This window comes from Anolis sagrei, chromosome 2, assembly GCF_037176765.1.
Source record: "Anolis sagrei isolate rAnoSag1 chromosome 2, rAnoSag1.mat, whole genome shotgun sequence".
NCBI lineage: Eukaryota > Metazoa > Chordata > Lepidosauria > Squamata > Dactyloidae > Anolis > Anolis sagrei.
The window spans coordinates 158,768,787-158,784,270 of record NC_090022.1 but is presented as its reverse complement, the minus strand read 5'-3'; the positions used below and the strand labels follow the sequence as shown (position 1 = coordinate 158,784,270).

General features: G+C 40.4%; 1 protein-coding gene across 2 annotated transcripts in view; it reads left to right on the top strand.

Moving 5' to 3' along the window:
- ABCA1 (ATP binding cassette subfamily A member 1) overlaps nt 1-15,484 on the top strand; it is a 162,848-nt gene that overhangs the window by 17,543 nt on the left and 129,821 nt on the right. Inside the window, exon 1 of one of the 2 annotated variants that reach the window (XM_060763660.2) lies at nt 4,321-4,413. The exons of the other annotated variant lie outside the window; for it this stretch is intronic. The gene's annotated coding sequence lies outside the window, so the exon portion shown is untranslated. Of the gene's footprint in view, nt 1-4,320; nt 4,414-15,484 lie in introns of those variants that run through there. 2 annotated transcript variants of the gene reach the window in all.

Below are 15,484 nucleotides of genomic sequence, written 5' to 3'. Positions count from 1 at the left end.
AAAATACGTTTGTCATTTGGTTTAAGTATATCAAGCCATAAACATTCAAAGTCAAGGGGAGGTTAATAATCTCATGGCAGGTTGGCACTTAGCCTATCTTTATAATTACTTTATTCAAGCTAATGTATTTTAATGACTTTTTAAAACTGACATCCTTAGATAAGTTTATCTTGGTTGAGATATGAACTTGCTCATTGCTTTAGGTCGTAAACAAAATTTGGCTACAACACTTAACCATACATTTTATATATGAATAGTCAATTAATTAGCAGGATTTATGTATTTGGGGTCTAACCAAAAATCATCACCTGAGACTGTGTACTGAATCCCATAATGCTTTCCTCTTAGCATTCTGATGTGGAAAATCCAGAGCTTGGAAGAGTACTTTATTTAACTATACAATTGGTCATCAACTGGATTCCAATGAAAGTGGGGAAAACACCAAAGAAACACTCTTTTTTGTTATCTGAAGTAACATTTTCTAGGGATTTCTAGATTCTCCAGTGCCACTATGGTCAGTGTACACCTTACATTGACCATAAAGTTATACTGGAGGACCTGGCAATTTCTAGAAAGATTGTTATTAAGCAAAGCTTTGAATGAACTAATAATCACCCAAAGTTACACCAGGAAATGTGGAGGGCTTGCTATAGTTCCTAGAATTTCCTCAGCTAGTGTGACAATTTTGTATTTGCTATTATCCAAAATATATTTTCCTTTTTTTGGAAAATATATTTTTCAAAGGTTTTTGAGTACATGTTTGTAGACAGCATATGCTTTTTAAGTTAAGAATAGATACATCACACTGCAACGAAGATCCGCCTAGTTAAAGCAGAGGTATTTCCCATAGTAACCTATGGATGTGAGAGCTGGACCATAAGGAAGGCTGAATGAAGAAAGATAGATGCTTTTGAACTGTGGTGCTGGAGGAAAAATCTGTGAGTGCCTTGGACCACGAGAAGATCAAACCAGTCCATCCTCCATGAAATAAAGCCCGACTGCTCACTGGAGGGAAGGATATTAGAGGCAAAGATGAAGTACTTTGGTCACATAATGTGAGGACAGGAAAGTTTGGAGAGGAGAAAGACGCTGGGGTAAAGGGAAGGAGAAAGGAAGAGGGGTAGACCAAGGGCAAGATGGATGGATGGTATCCTTGAAGTGACTGGCTGGACCTTGAAGGAGCTGGGGATGGCCATGGCCAACAGGAAGCTCTGGTGTGGTCACGAAGGTCGAAACCAACTGAACAAATAAACAACAAGAACATAAGCATCTTATGTAGAAGGTCCCAGATTAATTTCAAAGCATCACAGGGTGATAGCTGGGGAATAACTTTTGCCAAAGACCTTGGAGAGCTACTGAAATGATATTCTCATTCTAGTCCTTGTAGATTATTTGATAGATAATTACTGGTTCTTGCGTAGAGAGTAATGCTGTGTGGCCCCACACAGCCTAAATGTACTTGAATTGGTTGCCTTTCCAGTCTTTTGCAACAAACTTTCCAGGGTTGGACCTAAATACAGGGCAGAGTTGGACATGGTCACATTTCAAATGGAAGTCAGCTTAGCAGACTACTTGAATACCATATTGGAAGAAATGGTGGGTTATAAATATACTAAATGAATAAAATAAGCAACAGCATGAAATAACTAAGACTGGATCTACACTGCCATATAATCCAGATTATTCCCATGTAAACTGTTCCGAGTCCCTTTGGGGAGATGTTGGCAGGATACAAAAATAAAGTTGTTGTTGTTATTATTATTATTATCATCATCATCATCATCATCATCATCATCAAATCATATAATATACATTAACTGCACTGAACTAGATTATATGAGGCCCCTTTTATACTGCCATATAAAATCCAGATCATCTGCTTTGAACTGGATTATATGGCAGTGTAGACTCATATAATCCAGTTCAAAGCCGATAATGTGGATTATCTGATTTGATAATCAAGATTATATGGCTGTGTAGAAGAGGCTAGAGTCTACACTGCCATATAATCCAGTTCAAAGCAGATAATCTGGATTTTATATGCCAGTGTAGATGGGGCCCCAGTTGCAGCCCAGTGTGCAATTTCACAAGGTCTGTAACTCAGCATTTCCTCTGCATTCACTTTTTGTAGGTATGTGCATTAGTAGAAGGGCAGATGCCAAAAAATATTGGAGGACGAACAACAGCATCTGAGCAATATAGTGTAACAGTAATGGCCTGTGAGATTGTCCTCTCCTCTGTTTCTCATATGAGGATCTTCTGTTTCTCATATGATGATTCTCAAACTCATGATGGAAGAAATTAAAAGTGTTTTGCTGGCAGTAATAATGCCTCTGTCTTAAACAACTGGCACCTATCTGGCTGTGCTCCCTGTTTGGATTCTAGAGTTGCCAAACTTGGTTTGTAATATATAAAAATAAATCAGGATTGTGGTGGGGTTGTGTAGCTATCCAGATGTTTGTATTATGACCCATACCTGCATGGCTGGTGATGGATATTGAAACGTGCAATCCTGTAAAATCTGGGGAGCTACTCATTGCTCAGTCTGCAAGTATGTGATAAGTTTGGCAACACTGGGCAAGTGGAGGTCACCATTTTGGAAAATCACCACGTAACCATTCACCACCTAGCCCAAAATGCCAAGATTAGTGTAGGGTCCATGGAAAAAATCACGCAAAACCATCTTCACATGCATAAGGTATTTGCTTGCTGAGTCCGCCGGTTACTCACACCTTTCCAGAAGCAGGAACGAGTCAAATGCTCTCAGGCTTTATTGATGATGTGCCATGGAAACCAGGAGGACTTTTTCAACAGTGATCACACAGGATGAAAGCTGCACCCATCACTGTGATCCTGAGACTATAGTCCAGTCGATGCGATGGAAGCATCATGACTCACCACCTCCAAAGAAGGCACGTGCCCAACTCTCAGCAGGCAAGATCATGCTCACAATATTTTGGGACCAGCACGGAATAGTATTGATGGATTTCCTAGCAAAGAGTACCATGATCATTGGGACATACTATGTCTCACTGCTGCAGAAATTGCAGGAGGCTATCAAAACCAAGAGATGTGGCCTTCTGCAAGAAAGTGCACCAGTTCACAACTTATATGTTGCCCAAATGGAAGCATGCTTCTGTGGCTCTGAAATTCTACCACATCCCCCTTATTCACTTGACCTCTTACCATTGGACTTCTGTCTCTTTCCAACAATGAATTTATTTTTGAAGGGCAAGCATTTTTCAAATGATGAGACTGATTTCTGAAGTCATAACGTGGCTTTTGGAGCAACCTGTCGACTTCTACAAGCGAGGTGTTTACAGTTGCTTAAAAAGATGGGAGAAGTGCGTGTCCCTAGGTGGCACCTATGTAGAGAAGGACTAATAACTGTGCCAAGTTTCATTGCTCTCAGTCCACAGGAAGTGGGTCAGGGGAAATCTTTAATGAATGACCCTCGTAACTTATGATTTAAAGATATTTTTAAAACAATAAAAACAATTATTCCTAGATTAAAATTAAAATCATGGTTCTGGGATCAGGCATTCAGACAATAGATGTATGTAGCTTTTTTAGTGGCACAAGGACTGGAATGGCGACTCAACTGATAAGATTGTTTTATGGTTTTAATAACTTTTGATATATTTGGTGATGTACTGTTTTTAATATGATTTATGTTTAAAGTGTGGTTTTACTATTGTAGTTGTAAGGCATTGAATTTTTGCCATTATCTATGTGTAAACCGCTTTGAGTCCCCCCAGGGGTGAAAAAAGCGGTATATAAATACAATAGATAGATAGATAGATAGATAGATAGATAGATAGATAGATAGATAGATAGATGCGTCCATATCTCAAAGTTACGGGGAACAATTTCTGAATTATTATTATTATTATTATTATTATTATTATTATAGCTTTATTTATATCTCACCCCCTCTCCCCAAGTGGACTTGGAGGAGCTTACAATAGGAATAAACACGTGACAATTTGGGAAAAATTAAATCGACAGAAGTAAAAACAAATCATAATACACAGGAAAGGATAAATAAATGTAGACATGTTAAGTATCAGTCAAAAATATCACTCATAAATATAAAACTAAGTAATAATTGGGACATGTATTAACTTTAGATCTCACTAGAAAATTTAGGGGGATTTGCCTTAAAGAAAATGATCTGATCAACAGGAGCCAGGTTCCTCATTTCTGGGACTCTCCCGAACACAAATGGTCATATTGGCTCCATTCAGCTGATAACGGATCTGCCATCAGACTTTGGGGTCAAAGCTCACATCCACTGCTGACATTTGCAGCAGACCGAATCTGGCAGGGACCATAGTGCTCCTGAGGGCTTAGAGAGCTCAAGGCTGGCTCCATTGGCCGTATTACTTGTCTGTATTTGTTGCGGCAATTCAGGTAAGACTTTAATCTTCAAGAGTTCTGACTATGACAATGCACTCAAATGGGAAAACTCAGGATGCTTTATGGATGGAAATCCATGCAGTAGATCCTGTCATTGGTTTCAATGGGGGTTGGATAGCATTCTCATTGTAGAGCAGAGGTTAAATAGGATGTCTCGGCTATTCCTTTGGATGCATTCCTAAATTATTATTATTTGAAACACAACAAGATGAGTCCACAGCAGACACTCTGCTGGCTGTTGAATTGGATCACACATCAGACACTTCCCAAGTGTCTAGGATTGTGTGATGTATCAGCAAATAATGTGTGCAGATCCCAGTAAGATGGCCTTCTGCAGCTGACATATGGTAATTTTGTCAGCGCCAATTGTGTTTAAGTGTAGGCCAAGGTCTTTAGGCACTGCACCCAGTGTACTGATCACCACTGGGACCACCTTGACTGGTTTGTGCCGGAATCTTTGCAGTTCGATCTTTAAATTCTCATATCGTGTCAGCTTTTCCAGTTATTTCTCTGCAATCCTGCTGCCACCTGGGATGATGATGATGATGATGATTATTATTTCTTACCTGCCTCTTCCTGTGAAACAAAATGTTTTGATCAGTATACTGTTTCTAGGCACTTTAAAAAAAACTCTTGGAAAAAGCAAACCCAAAATAGCTGTTTAGTTAAAATAAAAGCATTTTAAAAAGTCATATTGGGTCAATTTTTAAATTTTGTTTTAATGTTGGTATGAGATCCCCCCTCCCTTTGGTATGTTTCATCATTCTGATGCAACATGGTCTGACAGAAGTTGCCAAAGTTGTACATGTGGCACCCTCTTGAAAGAAATGCTGCGGTCCCGCATTTGATGAACAGGTTAAGAGACTTTTGTAATGTTTTCTATAGACACAATCCTAATGGTTTGGACTGGGGATGAGAACAGCACCCACAGCACTTTTAGATAGTTGTTGCCCATCTCATTTAGCACCTATGTAGCCCCTTGCTCAGCCTGGATGACTGGCTTATGTAACTGTGGAGGCAGGGTAGAAGCCTTAGAAAGAATGCAATGCATAGATGGAGTTAAGTAATCTACCACACAGCAAGTACAGAAAACATAAATTGGCTGGATAAAACAATGGATTGGGGCATCTCCACGTTTATAACAAAATGAACTTCAACAGTGACAAATGCAAGATACTCCACTTAGGCAGAAAAAACAAAATGCAAAGATACAGAATGGGGGACGATGCCTGGCTCGAGAGCAGTACGTGTGAAAAAGATCTTGGAGTCCTCGTGGACAACAAGTTAAACATGAGCCAACAATGTGATGTGGCGGCAAAAAAAAGCCAATGGGATTTTGGCCTGCATCAATAGGAGCATAGTGTCTAGGTCCAGGGAAGTCATGCTACCCCTCTATTCTGCTTTGGTTAGACCACACCTGGAATATTGTGTCCAATTCTGGGCACCACAATTCAAGAGAGATATTGACAAGCTGGAATGTGTCCAGAGGAGGGCGACTAAAATGATCAAGGGTCTGGAGAACAAGCCCTATGAGGAACGGCTTAAGGAGCTGGGCATGTTTAGCCTGAAGAAGAGAAGGCTGAGAGGGGATATGATAGCCATGTATAAATATGTGAGAAGAAGCCACAGGGAAGAGGGAGTAAGCTTGTTTACTGCTTCCCTGGAGATTAGGACAAGGAACAATGGCTTCAAACTACAAGAAAGGAGATCCCATCTGAACATGGGGAAGAACTTCCTGAGTGTGAGAGCTGTTCAGCAGTGGAACTCTCTGCCCTGGAGTGTGGTGGAGGCTCCTTCTTTGGAAGCTTTTAAACAGAGGCTGGATGGCCATCTGTCAGGGGTGATTTGAATGCAATATTCCTGCTTCTTGGCAGGGGGTTGGACTGGATGGCCCATGAGGTCTCTTCCAACTCATTGATTCTATAATTCTATGATTGTAATAACACCTCATGAACTTTGAAAAAGTTCAAACAGTCACGACTGGCTCTACACTGCTGAATTAATGCAGTTTGACACCACTTTGACAGCCATGGCTCAATACTATGGAGTCCTGGGACTTGTAGTTTGGCACATTTGCCTTTGAAACCTAACAATCACAGCTAAATATGAAAAAAGGAAAGTGAATTCCTAGTTTCCAAGCATATCAGCAATGTGATTGTGTATAATTCATGTAAATTCTTTGGCAGAGAAGGCTAGTGGCCTTGAAAAATGACAGCTCCCATGATTTCATAGCATTGGGTCATGTAAAAGTGAACTCAAACCATATTAATACTACATTGTAAGTGAATCCCAAGAGTCTTTATAACTCCTTCAACACTACCATATAAAATCCAGATTATCTGATTCAAACTGTAGACTCAGTTCAAAGCAGATTTTATGGCAGTAGAAAAGGGGACTGTGATCCCAGCCATTTTCAGTGTAAATCACATTTGCCTTTGAAACCTAACGATCACAGCTAATTATGAAAGAAGGGAAGTGAATTCCCAGTTTCCAAGGATATCAGCAATGTGGTTGTGTATAATTCCGATAAATTCTGTCCCTGTTGTTATTAGCAATTTACCTGAGGTGGGGATTATTTGAAAAGAACATTGCTCATGGAATTGTGTTGCTTTTGAAATTTAATGGTTTAAATGTCCAGAGAAAGAACTGAGTGAGACCATATGATATAGTTGGGCAGGAGTGGGTTTGGTTGATGTCTGGAGGGGAGGAAAGCATGGAGGAATTCCATGTATGCTTCCTTTCATTCTTTAATGGACTAACAGGAGCAAGTGTACAATTAGGGGAAAACTCTAGAGGATCTTAATTGCACAAATTTGAAAGGATTTTGATGTAATATTTAACTAAGAGTGTATTTACACTGTGGCATTAATGCAGTTTGACACAACTTTAATTGCCATGGCTGAATGTTATGGAAACCTAGGATTTGCAGTTTGGCAAGGTACCAGAAACCTTTAGCCAAAGAAGCTAAAGGCCTTGTAAAACTACAACTCCTATGGCATGATAGCATTGAGCCATGGGACTTAAAATAGTATCAAATAGTATCAAACCGAATTAATTCTACAGTTTGTAAGACCACAAAAAAAAAATCCAGTAAACTTTAACAGGAAAGGAAAACTGGATCTACATTGCCATATAATCCAGATTCAGAATGCAGATTAACTGCATTGGACTGGATTATATGAGCATACACTGCCATATACAACAACAGCAATTCTTTATTGATTAGTCAATTTTGACCATATCAAAATATGCAAAACATACAAAACATACACACTTGCCCATACATACAGTAAACCATATATGAATGCAAGGCCTGTCAACCCACTCCTAAATGATTGTGCAACTACAAGATGAAAAAAAATTAAAAGATTAAAAATTGATTAATTCCTTAAAGTAGGGTTTGGGCAGGGGCGCGGGTAGGTAAAACTAGTGGCATGTCCATATTAAGTTTTTAAGTTTGAATTTTGTTGATGACACTGCCATATAACTATGAGACATGTATGAGATGTTTTATTGATTTATATTGACTGTATGTTTTAATCGTTTTTAACTGTTTTATGATGTTTTTGAGCATTGAATTTTGCTATTGTTAACCACTCTGAGTCGCCCAAGGACTGAGAAGAGCGGTATACAAATATAGTAAATAAATAAATAAATAATATAATATAATCCAGTTCAATGCAGTTAATCTGCATTCTGAAACTGGATTATATGGCAGTGTAAATCCAGCCAAAAAGGAAGGTAAAGATATGTTAACTCTGCAGTGTTTTATGTGTGTCTCCTTAGAAGTAGGTTTTGCTATGTTTAATCGACTTACTCCCAGATAAGCTTACTTACTTAATTACTTACGTATTTAGCAAGGGATTCGGAACAGCTTACGAAAACAATAAAACAAAGTCGAGCAACAATCTTATTTACAAAACTTTAAAACAAAAGGAAAATTCTGCTGGGTAAAAAAGTATAGAGAGAAAATGGTTTAAAACTTAATTAAAAGATAAAAGTACAATATACTCTGTTCAAAACACCCATTTGCTTCATAATTTTAGACCAGCCTAAATGGAAAGGCTAAATAGTAGAGGCAAAGATGAAGTACTTTGGCCACATCATGAGAGGAAAGGAAAGCCAAGAGAAGACAATGATGCTGGGGAAAATGGAAGGAAAAAGGAAGAGGGGTCGACCAAGGGCAAGATAGATGGATGGGATCTTTGAAGTGACTGGATTGACTCTGAAGGAGCTGGGGGTGGTGATGGCCGAAAGGGAGCTCTGACGTGGGCTGGTCCATGAGGTCACAAAGAGTCGGAAACGACTGAATTAATGAACAACAACAAATAGAAAGGGTCTTCCAACAGGAAAGACAGCAGACAGCTGATCAATCATGTCCTTTCTTATATCCTTAGTAAATGAGCTTGAGATGGTGGTGGAACTCAGGGAAAGCCCTTCCTTTGAGATGTTAAAATTTGAACCGGGCTGATATATGGAAATAGCCTGGAACAAAGCCATGTAGGTGTTCATAGACCATAATCAGCGCTTTGAATTCTTTCTGGAAAAGGACAAGTAGCCAGGTTCAATGGGCTGGTGTTAGAATATATTCCCTGTAACACGCCCCATTGGGTAATTAGCAGATGTTATTTAAGGACTTCATCACACTTACAGTTGGGTCTGTGGGATTTGCCAGTGTCCATGGCAAATCCATGGGGCAGTGGGGTGATCCTGTTGCCCCGTGAGCCACATCACCCACAGTGACGCTTCCCTATCACATGTGGTGAAGTGTTGCTGCTCAGCTTCCCCCCATGCTGGCACAGTTGCTGCCTATAGAAAACGGGAATCCTCACGTGTTCTGGGCAGAGCATCCTAGGATGCTTGCAGCACCGTTCATCTATGGAGTGAGTGTGCGTTGCATGGGGCTTTGTAGATGAAGTGTGCTGCAAGCGTCCTAGGACACTTACAAAGACCCATGTAATTAAGTCCATAGTCCCTTCTAGTTAGGCACAAGGTTTTGACCCTCTGAACTCTTACTTCAGTTCACCATTGTCAGACTGTGATGACACTTGTAACACCACCACACACATAGACTCCATCTCTAAGTGGACAATCAGTCCTTTAGATGAGCATGGAGTACCAGGGCCATCTCAAGTATGTTGGAGGCCCTGTACAAAAGTGACCTCACTTAGGTTGTGTCTACACAGACAGCTTAATCTGGGACCAGTACAGAACATTGTGCTCCATACTAGTATCATAGCAGCCATGATGGAGACCACACTTGCTGGGCTGAACCCTTTGTAATGCCACATTGGCACCCAGCCAGAGTTAGACCACATAAATAATAATAATAATAATAATAATAATAATAATCCTTTATTTGTACCCCGCTACCATCTCCCGAAGGACTCGGTGCAGCTTACAAGAGGCCAAGCCCAAATACATCAGTTAAACAACAACAACAACAACAATACAACAATAAATAAACTCATAAACAAGCAGTAAACATTAACAATAACACCACGACGCATTAAAAGAACCTATGGCAGGGCCAAGTGTAAGAATTAAAATTGTTAAAAAAATGCTGGGCATGACCAGGTGAAATAGGATAGGTATTTTGAAGATAGGAGGGGTGTGCAGACGATCCTAGATCTCTAATAAAGTGCATTCGGGACAAATTGCTTGGAAGTTTCGTTATTCTGGGAAGGCACACTAGAACAACCACGTTTTCAAGCTCCTAAAGACTGCCAGTGTTGGGGCATGCCTGATGGCTTATGGCTTATGGGGGCCACTATCTTGTCCACATATCCATGCCACTTTCCCATTGCCTGTCATACCTGTTGAGATCATAATGGGGCAACCACGCAACTAGCAAGAAGGGGTACAGTGATTCCCCCCCCCCCACTTGTTGGTGATGTCGGTGCCCCATTCTGACCTCAAGAGAGGCAGCTGCAATGGCCAGGGAACTCCATGGCTGGTGAGGAGTGGTGACACTGAGACAACCCATCTATTTGCCTGTGCTGATCAGTACAGGGAAAGAGTGGTGGCACTGTGTTCACGTGGAAATGGATTGGATCAAAACAGACCTGATCCAGATGTCAAAATGGCTGCAAAGCACACAGACCCCAAAGTTTTCCTTCAAAGCATCCTTCAGTTTGTTTAAAAGAAAATCCTTAGGCTCCCAGATCTTAGAGATGTTATTTTTGGACTTCAGTTTTCACAATCCCTCAGCCAGCGTAGCTCCTGGGGGAAAGATTCTAAAAGCCATAGTCCAAATAGTGCTTCCAAGCACTGTTCTTAATCTTCAAAAGGAAAGATGCATACCTGGAGAATTTTCTTACGCTCTTCTTTATGTTAAGCCTAATAAGAAAGGTGGCAGCACTGTTGTAGCAATGGGCTTTTTGCCATTGCAATTTTTGTGTTCTCTCTTTTGTATTTTTCTCTCTCTCTAAAGGCAGCCATTTGCCTTTGGAATTTAAAATCAATAAAAGTTCAAATTTGGGAGTTAAACACCAGTCGCAGTCAGAGTTGGATCCAGCCTTTGATCGTGATTATGAAAGAGCCAGGGTTGAATAATCTTCTCCTCCCCTCCCCTCTCTGGAGACTGGAATCCTTTTTTAAAAATTGTTCTCAGAACAAGGACAGCACATCAGAAACAGCAGGGCAGGTTGATATTAGCATGCCAAGATGCTTCAGAACTGACCTCCAATCAATTGCATTAGGAGCAAGCAGAACAGCTTGGTCTTAGTTCTCTGTTGCAAGGGTGAGCTGACTTAACTGAAGCCAGCAACCATCGAATCATAGAGCTCTTGAATTGGAAGAGACTTTGTGGGCCATCCAGTCCAACCCCCTGCCACGAAGCAGGAAATACATTATTGGTATCCACTATGGTTTGGTTCCAGTACCTGTGGATACCTCCTGTGGATACCTAAATCCATGCATGCTGGAACCCCATTGCAGTGGCATGGTAAAACATGTCCCTTTATATAAAATGGCAAATCAAGCTTTAATTTATAGAATATTTTTGATATCTGTGAGCCTGTGGATGATGGAATCTGTGGATGTTCTGGAACAGCTGTTCCAGGAGCTCCAATTTTATTTCTTTGGATTAAATGTTGGTTTGAAATCCCAGGCTTGGGATTTTGCAGCAGGGCGGCTTCCTGTTATAATTTGCATTCATAGGACAAGCCACCTGTCAATAACAGTTAGGTTCCCTGGTCCCGCCCCTCTCTGGGTTTTTTGGAGGGAAGGGGCCATTTTTCGTCTAGTCTCAAAAAGGAAGTCAATGCAGAGGATGTACACAAACGTCCTCCTGTGCAAAGGCTTCGTCTCTTATGACTTCCTGGGGGAGAACAGTTTTAAGAGCCTCTACAGATTCTCAAAAGGTTCCAGGGAAACAGCTTTACAGCCCTAAGGACTTCAGAAGGGAATAACAGCTCTGCTCATCTCCAGCTAAGTGACTACAGGCCTGCTGGTACGTCTGCTAGGTTCTGAGACACAGTTCAGCCGGTAGTGGATTCAAATCAGTCAGGTTTAGGTTCACAGTAGCCTGGGAGGAGCTAGAAAGGGGAATTTTCCTTTGAGCAAAGTTTTTGAAGATAGTGCCTGTTTCCTGTAAACAAGATTGCAGCAGCTAATAGTCTGTTAAGAAAGCTTACAATTCCTGTTTGTTCATTAATAAAGAACTGTTATATTTAAGCTCAAGCCTCATAAAGACTGCTTAAAAAAGGGAAATTTTCCTAAAGGCTTCTTTTCGGGGGCCCTGGCTTCCCGCTGGATGCAAGCCTAACATCCTCTCTTAAAAGCACTTCATTTCGGCTCCAGCGGCGACAGGACAGTGGATGTGGAATCCATAGCTATGAAGGGCAGATTGAACTCAGTAGAACCAAAGTGGGGAACATGATGGACCTCCACATTTTGTAAATGTTAACATCTATTGGCCCACGGCCAGGAATGATAGACCCTAAGGATGTCGTTCTCCACCAATTTTGTTCTTAAAGGTATTTTAACAATTTTCTTCCCTCTGTGGGAAAGTCTTGGAAATCAGAACGGTTTTCGAAGACTATTTACAGAGTTGGACTCCTTTATATAAAATTTGTATTGAAATAATTTTGCATAGAAACATCATTTTCTGCAGGAAAAAACATACAATTTTTGTTCTTAAAGGTATTTTAACAATTTTCTTCCCTCTGTGGGAAAGTCTTGGAAATATGAACGGTTTTCGAAGACTATTCACAGAATGGGACTCCTGTATAAAATTGGCATTGAAATAATTTTGCATAGCAACAGCATTTTCTGTAGGAAAAAAAACATACAAGTTGACATACAATTATGGTTGAACAATAAGGATTCTTCTTCTTCTTCTTCTTCTTCTTATTATTATTATTATTATTATTAACTTTATTTGTACCCCGCTAACATCTCCCACAGGACTTGATGCGGCTTACAAAGGCCAATGCCTCAATAAAAACAACAGCATAACAATACACATAACATTATAAAGCAAATCAAACATTAAGCAATAACAGTAAACAATAAAACAGTACACCATAACACAATAAAACCAGGGCCGGGGCCGAATGTAATGGATACAGATTAAAAAGTGCTGAGTATGACAGGTGAAATGTAGGATTTTGGGTACGTGCAATGTGCAGACAATCTTAAATCTCTGATAAAGTGCTTCTGGGACATACTGCTGGAGTTTCCTATGCTGGAAAGGCACACCGGAACAGCCAGGTCTTCAAATTCTTCCTAAATACTGCCAGTGTAGGGGCTTGTCTGATGTCCTTGGGGAGGGTGTTCTAAAGTCGGGGGGCCACCACAGAAAAGGCCCTGTCCCTCGTCCCCACCAAACGCGCCTGCGACGCAGGTGGGATCGCGAGCAGGGCCTCTCCAGATGAACGAAGAGAACACGTGGGTTCATAAACGGAGATGCGGTCACGCAGGTAGGCAGGTCCCAAACCGTTTAGAGCTTTGTAGGTGAGCACCTGCACCTTGAATTGGGACCGGAAAATGAACGGCAGCTACAATTATCAAGCTACAATTCTCATTGTGAGGATTTCCTGAGACTTATTAGATGTGTTTTTCATTTATAATTTCACTATTTGAAAAAAAATTCTGTCCCAAATGGGGGTTGTAGTGTAACTTAACTTAGGCGATCCCTCATAGTCCGAGGATGATGGTCCTCCAAGTGTAGTGTCCTGGCAATGGGTCCGTAGGTGACTGTGGTGTAGTCACATCTGGAGGGCCGCATGTTTATATTCCTTCAGTGGGGATCAGATGTCCCCCACTTTTTATATTTCTTTTTTATTCTCAATGTAAAATATATTGTTCATTCATTTATAAGACACCGAGGGCCCATCCAGACTGGTCTTTTATCCCAGGATCTCATCCCAGATGTTCTGCTTTAAAATGGTTTATATAAGTCTGCACTGCCAGATAATCTGGGATAAATAGAGAACTTGGGTTCAAATCCTGGAATATAGGAACTGTCTGGAAGGGCCCTGAGTCAATAGAGATAGTTGTGCCATTTTGTTTCAGTACAGAAAAGGGAAGGAAAAAAGTAGCCTTACAGCACTGTTAAGGCTAGCCAAGTTATTCCATCAAGAGCTTGCAATGAATTGCAGCCCATTTGTTACCAGGTACTAGCAAATATCTGCATTAATTTGTCATTTTAGACCCTTCATTGACAAATTAATGCAGATATTGACCTTTCATCAATATCTTATAATATGGATAACAACAAACTTTATATTTTGACTATACTTGATACAAAAGCATAACATAGAATTGCACTGGAGGATCTAGAGCAGGGGTCCTCAAACTGCAGCCCGGGGGCTGAATACGGCCCTCCAAGATAATTTACCTGGCCCTCGCTCAGGGTCAACTTAAGTCTGAAACGACTTGAAAGCACATAACAACAACAATCCTATCTCATCAGCCAAAAGCAGGCCCAAACTTCCCAATGAAATACTAATAAATTTATATTTGTTAAAATTGTTCTTATTTTAATTATTGTATTGTTTTAAGTGGTTTTTGCACTATAAATAGGATATGTGCAGTGTGCATAGGAATTCATTCATTTTTTTTTTCAAATTATAATCCGGCCTTCCAATAGTTTGAGGGACTGTGACATGCCCCCCCCCCCCTTTTTTTAAAGGTTTGAGGATCGCTGATATATGCCTTTCGGAATTGTGTTTGAATCTTCTTAGGATCATATTAAAGTGATTAGAAATTCTATAAATAGGATATGTGCAGTGTGCATAGGAATTCATTATTTTTTTCCCCAAATTATAATCTGGCCCTCCAGCAGATTGAGGGACTATGACCTGGCCCTCTGTTTAAAAAGTTTGTGGACCCCTGATCTAGAGAGTCCCAAAATACTTTGGGCTTATGGGTTGAACGAGAGGGTAAGTGAAACTATGGATATTGAATCTACAAATAAAGGGCTCATACTGTGTGCAGAAATTTAATGATTGATACTCAAGGTTTATTCTCAGGAGTGCAATCGCTTTGGGTGAGCTGTGCCAAGTCGCAGGTGCTGGTGTAAAGTTATATAAAAGTGCCGATTGTAGATCCATATATGTGCCGACATCTAAAAGCATGATTGCAGAAACTGGGTTATACTCTTTACTCCTCCTTAAAACTTTGATCAGCCTCCAAATGTGCAGGTCTCCAGATGCTCCTACATGGAATCATAGGGTAGTGGAGCATGTATGGAACTTTACACTGAAGGCCGTTTAGATTGAGTGTAAATTACTCAATGTCTGAAACCAATGTCTGAAGCTGCTTTTCTGGATTTTCTTTCTTTTTTTGTAAAGTTTTTAGAATAAAAGATTGGAGGGGCATAGCCCCAATAATCAACCCCTTTTGCCAAGAGCCTTCACTGTCTGTCTGCTCTCTGGGATTTTTAGGGGTTTGCTATTCATTGACTAAATAGTTATTTTGTAGGGAAAAGGTTTCCCTGCCATTTTCCCCCTCTCAGGAGCTGAGCAAACAGATGCATTGTTTGCCAAAGCTTCTCTCTTCCCTGCGGCTGTTGAATATTTGCTTAATACAGCTGTGGCAAAGGATGAGATAAGAATGA